The sequence below is a fragment of the Microplitis mediator genome, chromosome 10 (assembly GCF_029852145.1).
Source record: "Microplitis mediator isolate UGA2020A chromosome 10, iyMicMedi2.1, whole genome shotgun sequence".
In the NCBI taxonomy this organism is placed as follows: domain Eukaryota; kingdom Metazoa; phylum Arthropoda; class Insecta; order Hymenoptera; family Braconidae; genus Microplitis; species Microplitis mediator.
This window is the reverse complement of record NC_079978.1, coordinates 10,951,725-10,975,325: the sequence shown is the minus strand read 5'-3', so window position 1 is coordinate 10,975,325 and position 23,601 is coordinate 10,951,725.

Here is a 23,601-nt window from a genome sequence, read left to right as displayed (position 1 = left end):
AACCGCTCCGCTAAATCTCTGCTTAAATATTCTCAATAATTAGCTAGTATATCAAGGCTACTAATTATTGAGTATATATTGAATTGTTGCTCGCGTCTTATTAATTATAAATTAATTATCGCGTCATTAACCGCTACCGACCACGTGTCGAATTTATACGCGTATTCTTTTACAGTCGCATTCGCTATCGCGTATCTCGCAGTTGCATTCGCTATTTTTCTCATAGTTTTAGTGTACATATTCTTTAATAAAGATCTATTCTATTGTCTGTAATTTTGTGTTAACTGTTAGTTATTGAATTAACCACACCTACACCAGAATCCCAAAGTACATTCGCTAATTTTACACATTTCATAAGTCAGTTTTATCAAAAACTGTCCCAAATTAAATATCAATGTAAGAACTTTAAATTTTATAATAATTATTACTGATTAAAATAATAAAGCATTGTGCAAAATTATTCATCATTTTTTTGGTTTTTTTTTACTCAACATTACGTAAGGTAAAAGACCTCATTAGTGGCACTTTTTCTTTCAATGAAAAAATGTTTTACTTGGGATAAAAATTAAAAATTTTTTTGATGTAAAGGTCTTAAAGATTAGAAAATATATATTCATAATAGAAATTAATGATTTCATTAATTGAATAAGTACCAAAATTAAAGAAAGTGTCAGTAATGGGGTCTTTTACCCTATACAGGAATAAAATAATTCTATTAAGAAAATTTACCGGACACTAGAATATATATTCGTAATAGGAGAGCGGAGGGCAAAACGATCCCCGTAAAGAAGTCAAAGGAAAGAATTTATAAGTTTGAATTTGTTTCTATTGTTTAACTAAATCGTTCAGTAATTAAAAAAAAAATTTGGTAAACCCAAATGTTCATGCCTTGAGTGCTCATGTCAGACATAAATTGTTAAAATAAAAAATTTCATCTGTAATCAACACTTTTTTATTCGACAACCATGCCATTAATTTCAATAATTTTATATTTTATAAGAGTATAAAAGTAAAATGAATTAGTCATAGTAAAATTGATTTCAATAAAAGTAAAAAATAGAAAATAATCATAAATAAAAAAAAAATATTCGAAGTTCAACTAAAATTTTAGGTTCGTTTGAATTTTCCGAGTAAATTAAAAAAAGAACAAATTCAAAACTACATTAACGACGTTCAGCGTGCTATAGTATGGTATAGTATAAGATACCTACAAGCTATATTTAGAAATACGCTTGATATATGGCCGGTCAAAAGAAGAAATCTCTAAAGATCAACCAAAATAAATTATTTGTATTTACACGGAGAGAATTTGATGATAAATACTACTATTCAAGTATTGTAAAAACAGGCTTCCTAATATGAATAATTGCAAGAACTATCCAGATTTTTACACTGAGAGAAATCTCAGTAGTTGCCACAACTAAAAAGATACAACTATTTTAATTTAGTTGGTGTAACAAACTTAAATATTTTTTGTAACTATTTATTGTTTAGATGACTTTAAAAAAATAGTTGAAATAACTAAAATTTTTTTTTTTTTTTTTGATTATTGCTAATCTGAAAGTTTAGTAGTCACAACAAAAATTAAGTACTTAAATCAACTATTATTAAGAACTCAATCTATCTAATAACAAATTGTAGCAATAACTATATTTTTGTAAATATTTTCAACGATTTTGTTTTATGTGTATCTGTATATCACTAAAATTTTGCTGTTGGTGCAACAATTTTTAAATTCTAGTAGTTAAACAAAAAAAAAACTGAATAAAACGTAAAAAAAAAGTAAAAAAATTCTGGTTTTCTCTCGTTTTTCGGAAAATTTTTTTTTTTTTTTTCTTTACCTTACATTTACTGAATATCAACCGCAAAAATGAAAGAAAATCCGAAAAAAATTGATTTTTTCATTTTGATAACGATTAGACAATTTAAGGAACAAAACTTGTTCCTTTAATTGTTTTGCAAAACTTTAAGCAATCGGACCAGACAAACGGTTTAATGGATCAATCTGAAAATTCCTAGGATTTTTGAGGGTACGTTAAGCTGTAAAATTACCTGGCAACATTATTTTTTTTATCAATATTTGCAGAGAAGCGATGATTTCACTAAAAAACCAGAAAATGGCCAGTTTTGAAGGGTTTTTCAAATGGATATCAAGGATGAAAAAAAAGTTTTTTTGAAAATATCGAAAATGCAGCTTGTAGGGAATTTATTCAAGTTTGTTAAACTGCCCTTTAAATAACTGTGTGGCCATTATTTACTGAGATATCAATAATCAAAGACAAAAAGATCCTTTTTTGATCGAATGCTGATATCTCAGCAGCAAATTGACGTACAGAGAAACAAAAAACAGCAAATTGTAGCTGGATAATTTTCCTAAACTAGCCATGAATTGTTTTTTCAGAAAAAAATTTACCTGGCCCCGTAGACCTTAAAAACAAAACCATAAAATTTAGAAAAATTTTGTCTCGACCTTTTTCTTATGATTCCGCAAAAACTGTGGCTAAAAAAAATATTTTGCTAAAAGATCTTCAAACTCGAGATTTCAAGCTTCAATTTGCTTCTTTTGTTTTTTCGATACGCTCATTTTTCACGAAAATACAGCCTTCCAAAAATCACTAAAAAATTTATAAAATTTTTTTGTTCCTCTAATTTTTTGGATAAGTGTAGTTGTATACAACTATTTTTATTAAATTGGTGTAACTAATTTAAATAGTTATGACTATATTTATTGTTCAGATGACTTGAAAAAAACAGTTGAAGTAACTAAAATTATTTTGTTTCTTATTTTTAGTTATTGCTAATCCAAAAGTTTAGTAGTCACAACAAAAATTAAGTATACCCGAGTCGAAATATCGAGTGTAACTCCAGCGCCTCGAGCGTGTCGAGTGTAACTTCAGCGCCTCGAGTGTGTCGAGTGTAACTCCAGCGCCTCGTGCGTGTCGAGTGTGATTCCAGCGCCTCGAGCGTGTCGAGTGTAATTCCAGCGCCTCGAGCGCGTCGAGTGTAACTCCAGCCCCTCGAGCGTGTCGAGTGTAACTCCAACGTCTCGGACGTTGCAAATGTAAAATCCATGTTTTAAAAGCATTACAAACATGAATTTCATTTTGTAAATATAAAAAACGTCAATTAAACGTAAGATTTTCAGTACAGTGAAAATCCGAAATGGTTCATTGTTATGAAATCAATTTCCTCGAAGCAGGTGGTCCTAAATAGATAAGTTTATCTATTGTGGTAGTGAAAAATTATTCGTTTTGGTGTTTAACCTTCCGTTACACGCGCTTTCTCTCTTCTCACTCGTATTCACGTCAACTCTATAGGTGCTTTTTCATGCTGACGCTTGACGCTGCTTTTTAGCGTCAAATTCTGTCACGTGATGAGAATTTAACTTGTGTGCCATCCAGAAAAAATGTAGCGATAACTTATAGCGTTTAGCGTCAAATTTAAGCGATAAATAATCCACGAGTATCGAAAGTCGATGTATTGATGTCAAGTCTTTCATACTACAAAGTTGACGTATTATCTTTGTACTCTATAATTGATATTTCCCTCAAAACTCATTGTAAATATGTCCCCCGATAACCAGAGTTTCTGATCAGAAAGTTGGTGTACATGAGTTGCGACCAACTTGACGATGAGTTGTCGACAAATTTCAGCTTTTGTGACTGTTGACTGCAAATTGTTTCTAAGTTTTTCAGAGATTTGGCGACAATCTACTGCTGCAATCCGTCGAAAACTTTCTGAGAAACTTGCAGTCAATGGTTACAAAAGCTGAAAGGTGTTGACAACTTTCTCAGAAAGTTGCCATCAACTTATGGAAATGTCTACTTTGCGACAGGTTGCGGCAGTAGATTGCCGCCAAGTTGCGGTCAACTTGGCTATCAGGAGTCAAAGAATCAAAGTAACAGTCGATATTATAACTGGTACCGTAAAACAAAAACCTATCTGATATTTCTCAATATTTATTTTAACACCCGCTGCATTTATGAAATCACAAAGTAACAGCTGATTGTTGTTTTGAAAAGATCGACTATTATCGATGCGATATTGTTTGAGTGACTTTGACGCTTATATGACCCGGCAAGAAAAGCTAAACTAAATTTAGCTTTATCGCTACATTTTTTCTAGGTGGTGCACATGTTAAATTCTCATCACGTGATCGAATTTGACGCTAAAAAGCAGCGTCAAACGTCAGCATGAAAAAGCACCTTATTAGGTTGAGTAGTGTTGTGCGGGGAATCCCCGTATAGCGCGTGTAACGAAGGGTTAATAAATGGTCGAGATTGAAACTACTCGTTGTATTAGGCTTATCGACTTTTCAACTGATCGATTCTGTGAGGATCATTTGTGTACATTGTAGTATCGATTGTGACCAATCGAATGTAATCAGCTGACAGGTCTGATAATTGTTGTTAAAATAAGAACACATATTTAAACTAAATGTTTATTCTTTAAATGATTAAAATGATAAATTTTAATTTAAAATATTTTATTGAAAATGATGGTAAGTGATTAATAAATTTTCAGTTGCGTATTTTATATATATTTGTCACGTAACCATTCAAATAAATTAATAATTAATTAGTAATAAGTAATAAAAATAGTATTTAAGTTTAAATTTGAATGGTTACGCGGGCATTTCGCTGCCACGCCGGTGAGACAGCGTTTGCTCGCGCATGCGCGCGGCGTGAATGAGAGCACGTGTGTGCTAGAATTTTAATTTTTAATTTAAAAATAATTACATTTATTACTTATTATTTATAAGGGAATATGTATGATTTGGCGTTATTCAGGGGACATAATGTGTGGTCACATTATGCCCCAATTATTATTTTTATTTTATTTCGATTTAATTTCATGTCCAGGTATTGAGGAGATGAGAAATATTGACCGCAGAGGAGGGGAAAAATCAATATTTTCTCCTGCAATATCGACGCGGGTGACATGTGTTAAATAATTATTATTTAATTATAGATATGTTTTACGATTATTATTCTGGTGTAAATAAATAATACTTAAATGTATTTAATTTATGATGTATTATTCAGGTGGGGTAAAAATGTTTTTATAATTTATTTAATTTATTCAAAGGCCCGGGGCTAGGTAACAGTGATAATAATAATTAAAGGCGATTGTTGCGCCACGTGGGTGGCCAACAAGTGGCCGGCCCATTAAGTACTCAGAAAGGTACGGAGAGTGCAATAGAGCAGACGCTGTTTTTTTTTACGTTGTCGATACATTTCTGATTTTCTCAATTAATTTTGTTGTTATTTGTGGTCAAACTGATAAAAAGTTTATTTAATAAATTCACCGGGTGCGTGGTTATCGGTCTTATAGGAGATTGAAGCGGTAATGAGTAAGTACTTTGATTTCTCTCCATGCATTGTCACCTGTGACCTCCCCGGGAATTGTTGGAATTTGCGACGCGAATAATTTGGCTGATTTTGTGTTTAGATACCCCTGAATAATACATTTAAATTTATAAAAAGAGTTGAGGATGGTAAAATAATTATATCTTATTTAAATTATAATTTAAACATTGGAAATTGCGCGTTTGCGGTAGTTCGGTATATCGATATATCGATAGCTACCTATATCTATACTTATAGCTATAGCTATACACCGGCTAAAAAAAAAAAAATTCCTAAGCCGACGACGTAATAGTTCAGAGGAAAAATTTCTGAGCAAATAATAATAATTATAAAGTGGAATTATTATTATAATTTATTTATTATTTATTATAGTTATTATTATTATTTAATTAATTAATCCCGAGTTATTATTATTTATATTTTTCTTTTTGCGTACCTCAGTGGACAAGTAATTTAAATTATATTTTTAATTATAAATAATTATTGCAAGAAGAATAATTATTTATTTTAAATAATTTATGTTATATTTTCTTTGGAAATTTATATTGAGAGTGAGAGTACGTCGTATCTTTCTCCCCCTATATAGTGTAAAGGGGTAACCCAAGGTTTGAGGTGGTGATAATTTTTTTATTGACATTTTGTTTATTTTGTTTAAGTGAATTATTATTATAATATATTTACATTTTATATTGGATTTAAATTCGACATTTTCTTTGGATTATATAGAGTCGACCCCCAGAGGTTTATTAACGATTATAATTTGTAAAATAAGTGAAATATTGTATCAAGGATTATTGATAAATTTATATAAATAATTGGATCCAACGATTCTCGGGGAAATACTCTGTATTTATTTTCCTGGGTCTTTTTTCTGCTATATTTAATTTATTTCATTATTTTATATATATTTAACTGTGCTATTTATTTTCTTTTCCTGATTATTTCTTTTTTTATTATTTCATTCGATTTATCCGCCTTGTTACTGGCTATACTCGCTCGGATTTATCCTCGCAAATTTCCCCCTGATAAAATATTTTGTCCGTTTTGGAGAAACGGTCTGGCGCCTACGTGCACTAACCCAGCCTGAGGAGCTGGTCCAGGCACACCTTTATTTATTATTTGCAATTTAATAACCTTATTATTTATTTATTAATTTAAGGTAGTAGTCTGGTAACTCGCGCCGTTTTTCATGCTTCTTTTTAAGGGCTTTTTTTTTTTAGAAGGAACAAATGAAAAGTTTTGCATTTTTAATATGTTTTTATTTACATCTTAAGGTAACAAAAAAAAAATTTTTTTGGGAAATTAAATAATTTATTATTATTATTATTGTCGCTTGAAGTTGACGCCTCAAAAAAAAAAGCGCGTGGATGGCCCGGGTGATATTGACTCTTGTGGACATCCGAAATTAAAAATTCTTGATTAGTCTTAATCTATAGACATATCATTCTCGTCGGAACTAGGATTATTAAATTTTATCGAAAAATAACAAAATGGCGAACTTTGAAAAAAAAAGTCATTTTTTTTTCGCATAACAAGGGTTGTAAAATGAAAAGTTAGGGATGAAAAAAATTAATCCTAGTTCCGACGAGAATGACATGTCTATAGATTAAGACTAATCAAGAATTTTTAATTTCGGATGTCCACAAGAGTCAATATCACCCGGGCCATCCAAGCGCTTTTTTTTTGAGGCGTCAACTTCAAGCGACAATAATAATAATAATGAATTATTTAATTTCCTCAAAAAAATTTTTTTTTTGTTACCTTAAGATGTAAATAAAAACATATTAAAAATGCAAAACTTTTCATTTGTTCCTTCTAAAAAAAAAGGCCCCTAAAAAGAAGCATGAAAAACGGCGCGAGTTACCAGACTACTACCTTAAAAATTAATTGAAACGATATTTATCATAACTTTATTTTTCCGGACTTTTGAATTTATAATTTTTTTTGTTTTACACGTGGGTGACCGCATACGGTACTGGGGTTGTTCGTGTCTCCGTCGCGAATTCAAAAACAGTATTTGTTATATGTTTCATTTTCTGAGTTAACCTGAAAAAAAAAACTGTTTATTTTTCATTTCTCTACTTAAAATACTTGTACTTTAAAGATTACTACTTATAATAATTAATTAAAAAAAAGAAATTTTATGACAATTCTAAAAAAAACTATTAAAACTAATCTTTGGTAACATTTATAAATTTCAATTATAGAAAGTGAAAAAATTTTGTTGTTTTTTTTATTTATCACAACTAAAAAAATTAGTAGTAAATCATTATACAAAGCATAATGTAATGCAGTTTTTTAATATCAATTATAACTTAGAACTAAATAGGTTAATAAATATAATTTATAAAAATGAAATTTTTAATTCATTTAATTTATTGTTACAGCTTTGCCGACATCTCAGTAATGAATTGTCAAACAAACTGACTATTATTATGTCTAAAGATTTAAAAGTGTCACAAAAAAATAAATACGTCAATGACTGGATGTGGTTTTGTTCAAAAAATTTTTCACGTGAAAATAATTTTTTAGAGTTTTTGAGTCATTGAATTAGTCAGATCAACTCAGCCAACTTATCGACTGATCAAACTTGAGCTCATTCAGTCATTGAGTATAAAAAAGTGAAATGTCATTGAAATTTTTGTAATAATGCTCTTATAGACCTGGAACTTCTAGAGGTTATTTATCATTGATTGAAGTTTGGGAAATAATTAATGCTATTGATATTATACTCAGTTAATTTTTAATTTTCAAAAATTCAAGTGTTTCATTCTGCAAAAATTCACCCCAGGTGAAAATAATTTCCTGCGGTTTGTATTTAATCCAGAGCTTGTCGAGTTTTCTGCAGAGTTTTATCAGATTGTATGGAGTCATCCAGGAGCAGTACAAAGTAAATTCTGGTGGTGATTTGACTGGGTAATCTTTGGGCAATGTCATGTATAGCTTTAGTAGCGGTAAATCACTGATGGATACTTTCTCTTCAACTTCGTCTTTGTTACGGTCATCTTTGTACAAATTAATTAATGTAACGGGACCTAAATCCACCTCCGCCGACCGGAAGCCGATACCTCGCCCTTTTGGGCATACTCGCGTGGTCATCTGTGTACAGCAAATAAAAACCTTCTGGCAAACTGATGAATATCTTCAATGAACACTGGTACTGATCATTGTTTTGGTTGTAAGAAAATTCATCGCTTGTATAAATACTCTCTGATGCTATGATTTCATCTTTCTGTTGTTCACTAGCCATTTCAAAATAATTATTTAATAAACCAACAGCTACTTAAATAAATGGAGCTAATATTTTTTTGCTGATTAAGAATTGAAGCGTAAAAAATTATGAGTTATGTTGGTTACTTTATAAAACTAGTCTGTATCTATCAAAAAATCACGACTACGTCAACATCAATTTTATTGATCATTATGTTCAATAAAATATTTAAAATAAAATTTATCATTTTAATCATTTGGAGAATAAACATATAGTTTAAATATGTGTTCTTATTTTAACAACAATCATCAGACCTGTCAGCCTGTCAGCTGATTACATTCGATTGGTCGAAATCGATACTACAATGTACACAAATGATCCTCACATAATCGATCAGTCGAAAAGTCGATAAGCCTAATACAGCGAGTAGTTTCGATCTCGACCATTTATTAAACACCAAAACGAATAATTTTTCACTACCACAATAGATAAAGTTATCTATTTAGGACCACCTGCTTCGAGGAAATTGATTTCATAACAATGAACCATTTCAGATTTTCACTGTACTGAAAATCTTACGTTTAATTGACGTTTTTTATATTTACAAAATGAAATTCATGTTTGTTATGCTTTTAAAACATGGATTTTACATTTGCAACGTCCGAGACGTTGGAGTTACACTCGACACGCTCGAGGCGCTGGAGTTACACTCGACACGCTCGAGGCGCTGGAATCACACTCGACACGCACGAGGCGCTGGAATTACACTCGATATTTCGACTCGGGTACTTAATATATACTCAAATCAACTATTATTAAGAACTCAATCTAACTAATAACAAATTGTAGTAATACCTATATTTTTGTAAATATTTTCAACGAGTTGATTCAACGATTTTTTTATATTTGTCTCCGTATATGACTAAAATTTGCTGTTGATGCAACGATTTTTAAATTGTAGTAGTAAAACATTTTATATAGTTAAATCCAACTATTTCTATTTAATTAATGTAGCTAATTTAAATAGTTATGAGAACTATTATTTGTTCAGAGGACTTTAAAAAAATAGTTGAAGTAACTAAAATTATTTTGTTATTTATGTATAGTTATCGCTACAATAAAAGTCTCATAGTCACAACAAAAATTAAGTAGTGAAATCAACGATTCTTAGGAACTTAATTTAACTAATAACAAATTGTAGCAATAACTATATTTTGATGACTTATTCAGAATAGTTGATAGAACTACAAAAGTTAATAGTTGTTGCAAAGTAAGACAAATTACGATAATGAATTCTTTTGCTATCATATAGGTGAAAAATCATATCTTGGGATTACCAAACATGAGTGATAGCAAATAATAATTCGTTATAGAAACAAAAAGTATAGTCAGCATGGCGAAATTGTTACTCTGAAAAAAAAGCATATGGTAATTCGAAGTATACAGTGAAAAAATATCAATGTACTATTCTCCACCAATTTTCATTGTTACTGAAACTTTACGTTAGAGCGGGAAAGGGATGAAAAAAGGTTACATTAACTGCACTTAAAAAACAATTCCTACTTAACTGTGATAACTATGGAAAATTAATCAATAAGATGCTACGCAAACTCCGAGAGCGCTGCGGGTACACTAAAGTAACAATAAATATTTTCAATAGTTTCAGTGATTGTGAATTATAAGACGATACCAAGATTTGATTCTAGAGCAAGAGTAAGGTAAGTCATGATATTCAACAATTAAGATAATAATAAAATGCAACGAGTAATAATAAAATATGCTCAAAAAACTATATTTAGAAATTTGATAGACTTTAAAAAATATGCGTAAAAGAGTGCGAATGACGACAACATCGTTAGTACAGTATCGGCGTATATTCTCGTTCGCTATAACAGAACCGTTGAGCCTTATGTTCGTAGTCAAGTCAACTGACGCTCGAGAGGAGAGTGATGTCGCACTCTTAGTCCGTTACAGGGCGAGAGAGTAGGCTTTAAAAGTTTTTCTGTTGAATATATTTTGTATTCTCATTAAAATTTTGAACTTATTTAAAATTATTTTATTATTAATTGTTAATAAAGTAATTGTATTAGACGCGAGATGCGAAATACATAAAATTTTTGCAATTGAAAAATATAACCTTAATTAATGATGCGTTATAAAATAGGTATGGAAAACTGTTGACAACTTAGACTGCTGTCAAAATATTTTTCAAATTTTAATCTTAAACAATTTGTAACAAAAATTTCTGTGCTGTAATTTTTAACGCCACAACATAAATTCACGTCCTTGGTTATGAATAATTTGAACAATTATATTTATTTATTGTTTTTTTCTACAAACTTTAATACAGGGGTTAAAAATAAAATTTCTTGTAAATAAATATGGGAACATTAGTTTAAATAAAAATTTAAATCTTCAATCTCTCAAATTAGTCAATTTCAATTATAATTATTGTCTCAACCATGTTCCTGTTTTTTAAATAAAAAAAAATTATATTAATGAAATCATTTTGCTACAGGCGTGTAAAAACGCGCGAAAGACAACATAATCGTTGGTACGGTTACTGGCGTAGATTTCCGTCTCCTATTACAGAACCGTCGAGTCTTTGTTCGTAGTCGAGTCAGCTGACGCTCGAGAGGAGAGTGATGCCGCACTCTTAGTCCGTTCCCGTGCGCGAAAGGAGGTTTTAAATTTCTTTCTCTAGCAAATATATTTTGGATTTTCATTACAATTCTAAAGTCATTGAAAATTACATTATTATTAATTGTTAATGAAGTGATTATATTGGACGTGATCGAAAATACATAATTTCTGTGCAATTAAAAAATATTACTTGAATGAGTAGAGAGGTGACGGTCTGCGACATATTTTGATAACAACTACACCTCTTTATAAAAAAAAGTATGAACAATTTTTAAAAATCAAGAATATTGTTGAATCATTTTTTATTTAAAAAATTAATAACCAAAAATTCTGTTGTGTGAATTTCATGACGCTGCGTCATAAATTAACGTCGTTGGCTATGACTATTTCTAACGATTATATTCACTTATTTATTATGATTTTTTTTTTTTTGTAAACTTGAATGTCTGGGTCAAAAACAAAATTTCTTGTAGATAATTCCGGGAAAATTAGTCTGAATAAAAATGTATGTCTTTAATCTCGAAAATTAGACAATTTTGATAATAATTATGGTTTTTATTCATATTTAAGTTTTTTTAATAAGAAAAATAGCAAATTTTAATGATATCATTTTCCTACTAGCGTGTAAAAGCGCGCGAAGAGAACAAAATCGCTGGTACGGATGCTGGCGTCTACTTTCGTCCGCTATAACAGAAACCTCGAGTCTCTGTTCGTAGTCGAGTCAGCTGACGCTCGAGAGGAGAGTTATGCCGCACTCTTAGTCCGTTCCCGTGCGCGAAAGGAGGTTTTAAATTTCTTTATCTTGCAAATATATTTTGGATTCTCATCAAAATTTTCAAGTTTTTTGCATCAACTTGTTATTGTTTGCCAATTATCAAATTTGATTGTACTTGATTTGCAACACACAAAACTTATTCATACAAACCTTACATTTTTTGCAGTGTTACAGTAGGGAAATCATGAACTACGAATTCAATATTTCCCGTCGAAAAAATTACCTGTACACGGAAAAAAAACTAGTAGTGCCTGCTCTTTGGGATAGTACAGAGTACTTTCTGTAAAAAAAAATTCCAGACATTACTCTTTGCTATCCAGACTGTATCCACTACTATCTAGACTGTGTCCACTACTCTCTGAATAGTACTGAGTACTATCCCGGACAGTAGTGTGTAACGGGGTGGAATCCTTCCACATTACATTTTAAATTAAATTTCGACTCGCGCCAAAAGATCCGCCCTCCTTCTTCAACAACTGTCATCAATTGAAGAAAATACAGTCATTGATGCGCCGGGGTCGCTACGGTCGAGTCCCGACATTTTATTTTAGGGGTTGGCCAACCTGAGTGGAGAGGTATGAGGGCCAGAGACGACGAGCGATCGGTCTCTTGGCTCGCAGCAACCGCCGTGGACGGACGTGCCTTGCTACAACTACCACTAACATCTTGGTTTTCACAAATTTCTATCCACTACTACTACTACTACACGGGCTGCTAGTCATCATTAAAATGGGCCAAGAGCATATAAGCCCACGGCTCGTGGAAGCTTATTCTTTTAATTGAGTTTATTTAAACGGTTATTTATATTGTAACGAATGTGAAACTGATCTTTAAAATATTTGAATAGCTAGAAAACAAATGCCTTCTTCTCTTGTTTTATAGATACGCGACAAAAGTCAGTCTTATATTGACAACTAAACAACAAACATTGTATCTAAATAAACTATATTGCTCCCTCTTGCTTTCTTTACTGCTGTTAATTGTGGTGTTGTTATTTATAATTTAAGTGTGTTATCATTGTAGTGTATAAGTGATATTAATTTAAGATACCAGTCACTACAATTTGGTGTCAGAAGTGCGTGAGTGAGTGAAGTGACATATATAAAAAAAAAAAAAAAAAAAAAAAAACAATATTAATAATTATGCCGCGACAAACAAGACGAACAATTTCCGATGATATCTCGGATATCATCGAGGACGCTCGGGACAATAAATTGCGGAGCGAGCTTGACAACAAGCTGGAAGATTTCCGCGAGCAAATTACGTGTTATCTAGAAAAAAAGAGTGAGGAAGATAAAAAGAAGAGAGAGGAGGATGAGAAGAGGTTCGACAGCCTGGAATCCAAATTCTCCAGGATGGAAGGTTTCCTCAACAGGATCATGGATAAATTAGAAGATACATCAAAAGGAAACATATCCGGTGATGTACCCCTTACTAATAATAATAATAATAATAATAATAATAGTAGTCGCGACACAACATTTGATGCGGTTCCTCCTCGGAACATTAATGTTGACGCGGAAATTCATGTTGACGCGGAAATAAATAAAAACTTAGAAAATAAATCGGGCGAAAAATTTGATAAAAACAAACCAAAAATAATCGCGACATCAAACCCATCATTTGTTTTTAAACCGATTGACTCAATTAAACCAAACACATTTGATGCTTCTGTGTCTGCTGATAGATATTTAAAACATTTTGAAATCGTTTCAAATCATAACGGATGGTCAGAACAAATTAAAGCGTCATACTTAGGAGCTTCATTGAGAGGAAAAGCTCAAACAATTTTAGACAAATTATCGTCAGATGAATTAAAAAATTACGACAAAATTAAAGAAATTTTAATATCGCGATTCGGAGAAAGAAAATTTTCTTATGTTTATTTAAATGAATTACAAAATAAAAAACAAAAATTTAACGAGTCTCTTGACAGCTTTGCTGAAACAGTAGACAAACTCTCTCGTCTCGCGTATCCCGATCTAACGGATGATATGATTGAACGTCAATTTTCTCAACAATTTATTAGTGGGTTACTAGACAAAAAATTACGATATTCTTTAAGATCCGAAAAAATTTTTACGTTAAATAAAGCTTTAGAAAGAGCTTTAGAATTAGAATCAATTTCAAAATTAATTGACAGTGAGGAAAGAAATAAAATTCATCCAAATAATAATTTTAAACAATTAGATAATTATAAAAATAATTTAAAAAGAAAACTAGAATTTGATAATAATATTCGTAAATGCTGGAATTGTAATCAACAAGGTCATGTTATGAAGGATTGTAGAAAACCACAAACTAATAATCAACAAAATTTTCAACAAGTTAAGAAGTTTAGATTTAACCAAAATAATACATCTAACCAGCGTCAGGGAAACTAAATGGGGTTGATTCGACGGGGGACGAATCAACCTATTCTATTAAAAAAATTAAATTAGATAATTTAGATTCGGATATAAATTTTAAATTACACGGAACTATTAATAATATTCCTTGCGAAATGAATATTGATACTGCGGCTGACATTACTATTGCTAATGTTAATTTATTTAATAATCTAAAAAATAATAATTATAAACCTTATAAAATTTATACGGCATCTAATGAAGAATTTCCATATAAATTTATTCATAAAAGTCAGATTAAAATTTCGAATTTCTCCATCGATTTAGATATTGTTTTTGCAGAAATTAGAGAGGATTGTTTACTGGGTAAAGACTTTCTAAAAAAATCAAAATTGATAAAAGATTTCAATAAACTTTTAAATGAAAAATTTAACAATAACAAAAAGATTTATGTAAATCAATTAAAAACTAAAACAAATTTATTGTTACCAGAATTTTTAAAAGAAGTTTACGATTCATCAATTAAAAATTTAAACGATTCACAAAAAGAAAAATTTAATATTTTTTTAATAAAATATAAAAATATCTTTGCAAAAAATAAAAATGACATTGGCGTTTGTAATTATATTGAACATGATATTGACACAGGAAATGCTCAACCCATTAAACAATCACCTAGACGTATTCCATTACATTACAGGAAAGAAGCTTTCGAATTATTAAAAGACATGAAAAGTCAGGGTGTTATTCAACCTAGTTCTAGTCCATGGGCATCGCCAGTCGTATTTAAAAAGAAAAAGGATGAGACTCTTAGATTTTGTGTTGATTATCGACAATTAAATTCCGTGACAAAGAAAAAGGCTACTCCAATTACTAATCAATTAGAAATTATCGACTCTATAGTAGGTACGGTTTGGATTTCAGTCGTCGATTTTAAAAGCGGATACTGGCAGATCCGTATGAATGAGAAAGATAGAGAAAAGACAGCATTTTGCATAGGTGGTCAACTTTGGGAATTTTTAGTTCTTCCGTTCGGGTTATGTAATGCCCCAGCTACTTTCATCGAATTAATGAATATTGTTTTAGAAGGATTAATAGGAAAAATTTGTGAAGTTTATATTGATGACATCATCATTCGTAGTAAAACATTTTCAGAGCACCTCGAACATTTAGAAATCATATTTGATAGACTTCTTCAAGCAGGCCTAAAGATCAATACTAAAAAATGTGTATTCTTCCAACACAAAGTTCCATTTTTAGGTCATGTAATTTCCGGAAATAAAATCGAATGCGACCCAAAGAAAGTTGAATCAATCACCAATTGGCCTATTCCAAAAAATAAAACCGATCTTCGAGGTTTCTTAGGACTCTGCTCGTATTATAGAAGATTTATAAAAAATTTTTCCCTAATCGCTAAGGATCTTCATAAATTAACCGAGGAGAAAATACAATTTATTTGGGATGATAAAGCTCATCAAGCCTTCGAAAACTTAAAGAAAGCTTTAAGTACTGCCCCTGTTCTAACACCTCCAGATCCGAATCTTCCTTTCATTCTAGATACTGACGCTTCCTATTTCCAATTAGGTGCAGTTTTGTCTCAAGTTCATCGAATTAAAACTCCTGATGGTAAAGAACAAGAAGTTGAAAAAGTAGTAGCTTATTATAACAAAATATTAAACAAAGCGGAAAGAAACTACTGTGTAACTAGGAAAGAATTATTAGCTGTTGTAAAATCAATTGAACATTTTCGTCATTATTTGATAGGGGGAAAATTTATCATTAGAACAGATCATGCCGCACTGAAATGGTTATTATCTTTCAAAAACCCTGAAGGTCAAATGGCTCGTTGGTTAGAGGTTCTATTTCAATATGATTTTGAGATTATTCATCGCCCTGGTAAAAATCATCAAAACGCTGATGCATTGTCTCGTCGTCCTTGTAATTGTAAAAAATGTCAAAAATTAAATTCAAAAATTTCAGAAGATTGTCTCTATATCCAACAAATAAATTTAGGTATTGCAGATCCTATCAATTGGAACAAACTCCAGAACGAAGACGAATTATTGAAAGTTGTCATTAATTTTAAGAAAAAAAATCTTATACCAGATTGGCAGTCTATTTCTCATCTTAACTCCACCTTTAAAGTTTATCTACTCTATTGGGATTCTTTAGAGTTAAAAAACGATATACTTTATAAAAAGTGGGAATCTCCAAACCTCTCAAAAATTGTTTGGCAAATTATTGTTCCAAAAAGTAAAATTAACGATATTCTTCATGAAGCACATAACTCTTCATCTGGTGGACATTTTGGAATCAATAAGACCCTTGACAAAATTCGTCAAAGATTCTATTGGGCAACTTGTAAACAGGACGTTGAGTTATGGTGTAAAAATTGTAAAGTCTGTTTCTCGAAAAAAGGTCCTCATCGTAAAACTAAAGCAGAATATCAGATTTATAATGTAGGGTCACCATTTGAAAGAATTGCAATTGACATTCTCGGTCCAATTACCAAATCTTCTTCGGGAAATCGTTTTATTTTAGTCGTCACAGATTATTTCACTAGATGGCCAGAAGCGATTCCTCTTCCAAATCACCAAACATCCACGATTGTTGAAGCATTAGTTTGTCATATTATTTGTCGTCATGGTCTTCCTTTAGAAATTCATTCAGATCAAGGTAGAGAATTTGAATCTTTAATTTTTAAAGAATTGATGGAATACTTAGGAATAAAGAAAACTCGAACAACTCCTTTGCACCCTCAATCAAACGGTTTGGTAGAAAGATTGAATAGGACAATTCTTCAATACCTTTCAAAATTTATCTCGAAAAATCAAAAAGATTGGGATAAATGGTTACCACTTTTCCTCTTAGCTTATCGCTCTTCTAAACATGAAACTACAGAATTTTCTCCTGCAATGCTCATGATGGGACGTGAACTCAGAATTCCTTTAGATCTTCTTCGAGGTTCTCCGATAAATCTGGAGAATTCGGGGGAATCTGAATCACTGTCTAATTTCGTGAGTCAATTGAAAGAGAAAATAAATTCTGTCCACAATATTACAAGAAATAAATTTGAAATTAAATCAAACAAAGCGAAATCAAATTTTGATTTAAAAATGAATATGTTAACTTTTAAGGAAAAAGAATTAGTTTGGCTCTATTTCCCCCATAGAGTCAAAGGAAAATCCCCAAAACTTCAATGCGATTGGGAAGGTCCTTATGAAATTGAAAATAGGCTAAATAACGTAGTTTATAGAATCAGAAAAATCCCCAAAGGAAAATATAAAATCGTGCATGTAAACCGTCTTGCACCGTACTGTGATCAATGAGAAGAAATAAAAGAGAAGTCCGGCTGGGGCCCTGAACGATCTCAGTGTAGACGTTGTAAAGGGTTCCCGGGATTCTGTAGTCAGTTAGTAAGTCTAGGATATCTTGCAAACTGATAGAATTGAAGATATCTGAACGACTGCTAAAGACTGGTATAGTCCTTAGGAGAAGTCTGGCAGTGGACCCTGAATAGCCACACTGTAGACGTTGCTGAAGAGTTCCCGAGATTCTGAAAGAAGTCTGGCTGAGGGCTCTGAACGATCTCGGTGGTAACGTTATTCGAGGGATTCCCGGGATTCTATAAGGACTGGAAATGTTCTGGGTTTGAGTATATTAGCTGAAGGGAAGTCTGGCCGTGGGCCTTGAACGATTAATCGTTGCGGGGTTCCCGAGATTCCTCAGTCATTGATCGGAGACTGGATATTTCTTTTGATCTAAGTGAGCTCAACGAGGATCAAAAGTTTGATTCTGAGGACTTATCAATGGCTAAGAGCAACCTGACTGGAGCTTTGGGATCCATCCGGAGTTGACACAGTCGACATTTCTCTTTTGTTGATGGCCACGACTTCTGAGAGATAGATGGATGCCCTGGAGAGTTTCCAAGGAGCTTTTAGGGAGAAAAATGAAATTCGTTGCAACGTGTGTTATTCAGAATCATTGGTATGTTAGCTCGAGATAACATATCGGAGAATGGTCTGGATGAATCGAACGGCAGAACATTGAGCATATAAGATCGAAATTATTGAATTGATCACGATAATAAAAGTTTATAAATTAACAACTGATAAATAATGGAATGTAACGATGAAATATGTTTAACTATAAAATTTAATAAAATATTAGAGATACTTGTTTTGTTCTTTATTATGTGCAGATAATATTTCCAATTTCATTGGGGAAGGAGAGAAGGAGTCCATTCCTAGTCCTTCAAGGAGGAGAGGAAGGAGTTCCTGTTCCCATCCCGTACCTGATCCCATTCCCATTGAAGGTCCATTCAATCAAGAGGAGGGTTACATTTTAAATTTTATTTATTTTTGATTCGTGAATAGAAAAATAGAGTCACGCATACCAATTAACTTCTTAGCAGAATATTTTATTTTTTTTTTATTATCAATTCTTAGCTCAATTAAACTATAGACTATTTTTTTTATTTTTTTATTATCTTTGCGTTAGCCTACAGGGTTGTTTTTGGGCTATGGTGTTTTTTTCCCTGTAGGGTGATAGATAGGGTGTGTTGGGACCATAGCGGAATCGAACGAAGATTGTAAATAGTTTTAATTTCAATTAAGTTCGATTCTTCCAACACAAATTTTATCGGGACGATAATTTATTGAGAAGGGGGTAGTGTAACGAATGTGAAACTGATCTTTAAAATATTTGAATAGCTAGAAAACAAATGCCTTCTTCTCTTGTTTTATAGATACGCGACAAAAGTCAGTCTTATATTGACAACTAAACAGCAAACATTGTATCTAAATAAACTATATTGCTCTCTCTTGCTTTCTTTACTGCTGTTAATTGTGGTGTTGTTATTTATAATTTAAGTGTGTTATCATTGTAGTGTATAAGTGATATTAATTTAAGATACCAGTCACTACAATATAATATTTATTGTGAATTGGACCTGGTAGATTGGGAAGGATTAGAATGGTTTGGTGGACTTGGAAGGAAGGACTGGTTATGGTTTTGGTCTTGGAGGAAAAGGATCGGTGGAATAAGAAGGACTGGTAAAGGTTGGAGATTGTTGGAGTAAGTGAACTCGTTTGGTTATTGTCGGGTTAACTATTTGTTTTGTAAAATAATATTTTATGATTGGAGTCGTTTATTAAATTAGAGTCAGTAGAGCCACATTGTCGCTAATTAAATCGCCCCAAAAACAGATTCTCTGTAAATGGTTGCGCCAAGTACACGTTCAACATTGATCTCAGGTTGCATAATAAATAATATTTTCACAAAAAAGGCTGAAATCATAAAACACCAAGTAACTGAGATTTTTAATAATTTATTTAAAAAAAAAATTTTTTTTAAATAAAAATGAAAAAAAAAATACTTGAACGTACTTGGTGTGCGCTGTTAAACTCAATTTTTAAAATTATTTAAGAGTAAGATATAAGAGTAAGATATTCAAATTATATCACATGACTGAATAATTAATTTTTTGCATTTACACACACCAAGTACGTTCAAGTATTTTTTTTTTTTCCTTTTTATTTAAAAATTTTTTTTTTTTTTTTTTATTAAAAATCTCAGTTACTGGGTGTTTTATGATTTCAGCCTTTTTTGTGAAAATATTATTTATTATGCAACCTGAGATCAATGTTGAACGTGTACTTGGCGCAACCATTTACAGAGAATCTGTTTTTGGGGCGATTTCAAATTTTTTTGTAACAGATAATTTTTATTGATTTTACTACTCTTTCGATAAAAAAATTTTCTCTGGTATGGAATAATATTAATAAAATTAAGTAATTCCTTCAAGCTCCAAATTATTTTTTGAAGAGTTCCAATCCGTTAATTATATACACATACAATAATTCTAATTTTGCTCTGTTAAGGAGGTTTAAGCGTTACTAAATGACTCAAAAAAGCATCTAAGCTTTTTCATTTCTTCAGCTGACAAAAATATGATTACAATTTTTTTTTTTAATTGTACAAATTTTTTGTAGTTTATATACATACATTAATTAATGTTTAATAAATTAAAATATTTAAAAAATCCTTTCGTAGTAAAAATTTTAAATAAGATATGACACCAGTGCTCTTTGATAGAGATATATAAACATGTGTGTGAACGTACATAACCGCTTAAGTCGGGTGTTTAGCAAAAATTTAAATATAAATAATTTCCCTTCATTTAAAAATGGAGAAAAATGTTTATCACTTAAACTGTTTTATTATACTTCATGTTTGCTTAAAAATTGGAGTTTCTACCGAGAAGACCAAAAAAATTTTTTGTTTTTTTCATTTTTTATGTTTTTAAAATGGGCGCCACACAACAGGTGTCTCTGACAGTGTTGCCAAGACGTCTTTCCTCTATGTCGCCTCAACTCACTAACCACTAAAATAATTTTTTCAACTCAATTTTTCTCTATGTTTTAACGATGACAATAACTTTTAAATATAGAATTTGACTTTACACGTGTAACAATCGGTACACCTGAGTCACCACTCAATCGAACCTTAAGTTCAAAATTTTTCATTTTCATTTTCACATAAAATTAATCTGGAGAATTCGAAGCACACTCACCAGAATACAATAATGCATGGGGATACGTATATGCGTAATGTACATGTGTTAATATTTATATATGCTGCCCGTATATGGGTACTGACATATTTTGGGTTTGCTCCAAATTCCCACAGACAAGTGTGCAAGTATGAACGGTCAAGTTACAAGATTTAAAGACAAGCAACTAGAAAATAGTACGCACAGCTGCACCGCTATGGCCGGTCCCTTATGAAGAACCTGCTGATTCAATGTTTTCCAGATGTCCCACGCGAGGATTTCTCTGGGTCTTCCGCGACCGCGAGTCCCTCGTCATCGTAAAAGTCTTAGTAAATATGTCAAAGCATTTCTTTGTTTTAGCTCGACTCAAATTTTTACGACTTTTCCAGTTAAAACATCTGTTACCAATAGGTCCCGCTGTTAAGCGGATCCTTACTATTTCTTTTCTAATGTACAAATCTCTCTCGAATTTTATTTTTTCTCTTAATTTTCAATTACATTTCTCAGAACCGTCTAAGATACTGGTAGCAAGTGTCGTCATAAATTTGTCAGAGAGACGTTGTCTTTAAAAAATTACATGGTCCCCTGCAGAACCTCTCTGTTCTCTTTTTCTATCACCCAAATTTTTCCTCTCAATTTTATTTTTTTTAATTATATTTTTCTAGAGTACAAAAATATATTGACCATAAAAGTCATCATATATTTGTCAAAGAGATGTCGTTTTTAAAATCCCACGATTCCCCGCGGATCCTCACTTCCCCCTTTACCACCATAGAAAAACTTTTCTCTCAAATTTTTAATTATATTTCTCAGCAAATGTCATCATATATTTTATAAAAGTTATTTTCAAACAGCCCACCGTGGATTCGTTTTTCTATTTCATATCCTGTTTACTACAAAATACCAAGAACTCCCGCAATAAATATGTCATTCTCAGCTACTCAAAAATCAAACCCTGATATATAATTTTTCCTCTTTCTTTAACCCTGTAAAATGAGAGGATAACTAAAATGGATCTGGTTATGGCGTGAAGGTTTAAAACAATTAAAAATTACTCAAGATTTATCAAATATAAATTATAGATTTATTTACACTTATTTATACTTAAACTGTAAGAAAATACTTGATAGCGAATGCGACAAGATAGATAAGCGATAGCGAATGCGACAAGTAAAGCGGTTAAAAACGCGTGGTGGTCAGTAAGACTGCACAATCTAGATTGAATATTGAGACGGCGTCTTCTTCCTTCGTGGCTGCTCGGTGGTGACGTGGCAGCATGGCTGCAGTAACGAATTTTCCCATTGGGTTAAAAGCGCGCCAACAGGAAATAGTTAGTCGCCAATTTCTTTGATCGGCCGGCTGGTAGCGGGTTCTCATGCCACCGTAGCACGGCCATTAGCAAGAAATTGTATGTGTCGGGCCCAAATAGCGAGTAACCCGGCACGATACTGACACTCAAGTCAGTAGCGAGTTCGGCTACTCCCGATCGTAGCGGAAATGCACGAAGCTTTTCAAATTGCCTAAGCTCGTGACTGAACAAACCCATTCTTTATTTTATCTTCGGTCTTACTTTTTTTTCAAACCTTTTCATATATAAACCCAGGAAAAATACTCAAATTCAGTCATTACCGCCGCAACTAAAACCCTTGTCGGATCTATCCGCGAGTAAAATTCCAAAGTTCGTTCTTGTGACGCTCCACAGCCGAGGCAATCGGGGGTCCTAGATCGATAATCGGAATGCAATTTTCTTTACTTTTGTAATTAAAACTTTTGTCGGATCCATCCGCGAGTAAGACTCACTGAGTCGACTTCATTCGCTCTCGTGACGCTCTACGCCGAGGCAATCAGAAGTCCTAGACCGATAACCGAGTTTCGATTCTTTTATTTTAAATTAAAATTTTGCGACTTAAAATTTTATTTTTAAAAACTTTCCTCGTGAGGTCCTTCGCCTAGGCATCTGGACTCCTAGGTTGGATACCTAAGATAAAATCTTTTGAGTTCGCATTTGAATTAACTAAACTCCTTCACGTGACGTCCACCGCCTAGGCAATCGGAGTCCTTGTTCGGGAATAGTTAATCCTTTTAATAAAACCCTTAAAATAAAATATATATATATTTATATATTTCATAATAAATTCACTCGACAGCAAAGCCGGCCTTTCGGTTCAGCGTGCAGTGCGTTCGTGTGAAAAGATTCAACCTGTGAATCCCAATTAAAAACTGTCATAAATATTGTAAACTCCTGTATACACAAATTCAAACTGGTGAATTTGGAGTGAGTGTGTGTGCAGGTATATCAACCCTTCTGGGTAAGTCTAAAATTATAATATTTACATGTAAGATTTAGCCTGTCAATATACTACACATGTTCTTCTTTTTATACATTCGTCTCTTCAATTACTGTCCTTTTTCTCCAGCATTCAAGTGCTAGTAAATTAAGTCATAGTAAACCTAAAGTAAGACGGAGAAAGAACACGGTCTTCTCGAGGGCCCATATTCACCGACCCAATATCCCTCTCGCTCAAAAATCCCGGACCTTCCCTAACGCCACGCAGGTCATTGAACGGGACGGTCTGTAGTACATCCGCTCAGTACGAATAGACAAATGAGTTATAAAACGATAAGAAATTTAAACATTTTTATATCAGCCACGTGACGCCAATTCCTTGGTTGGATGACAGAATAAAATAATTTCATATTAT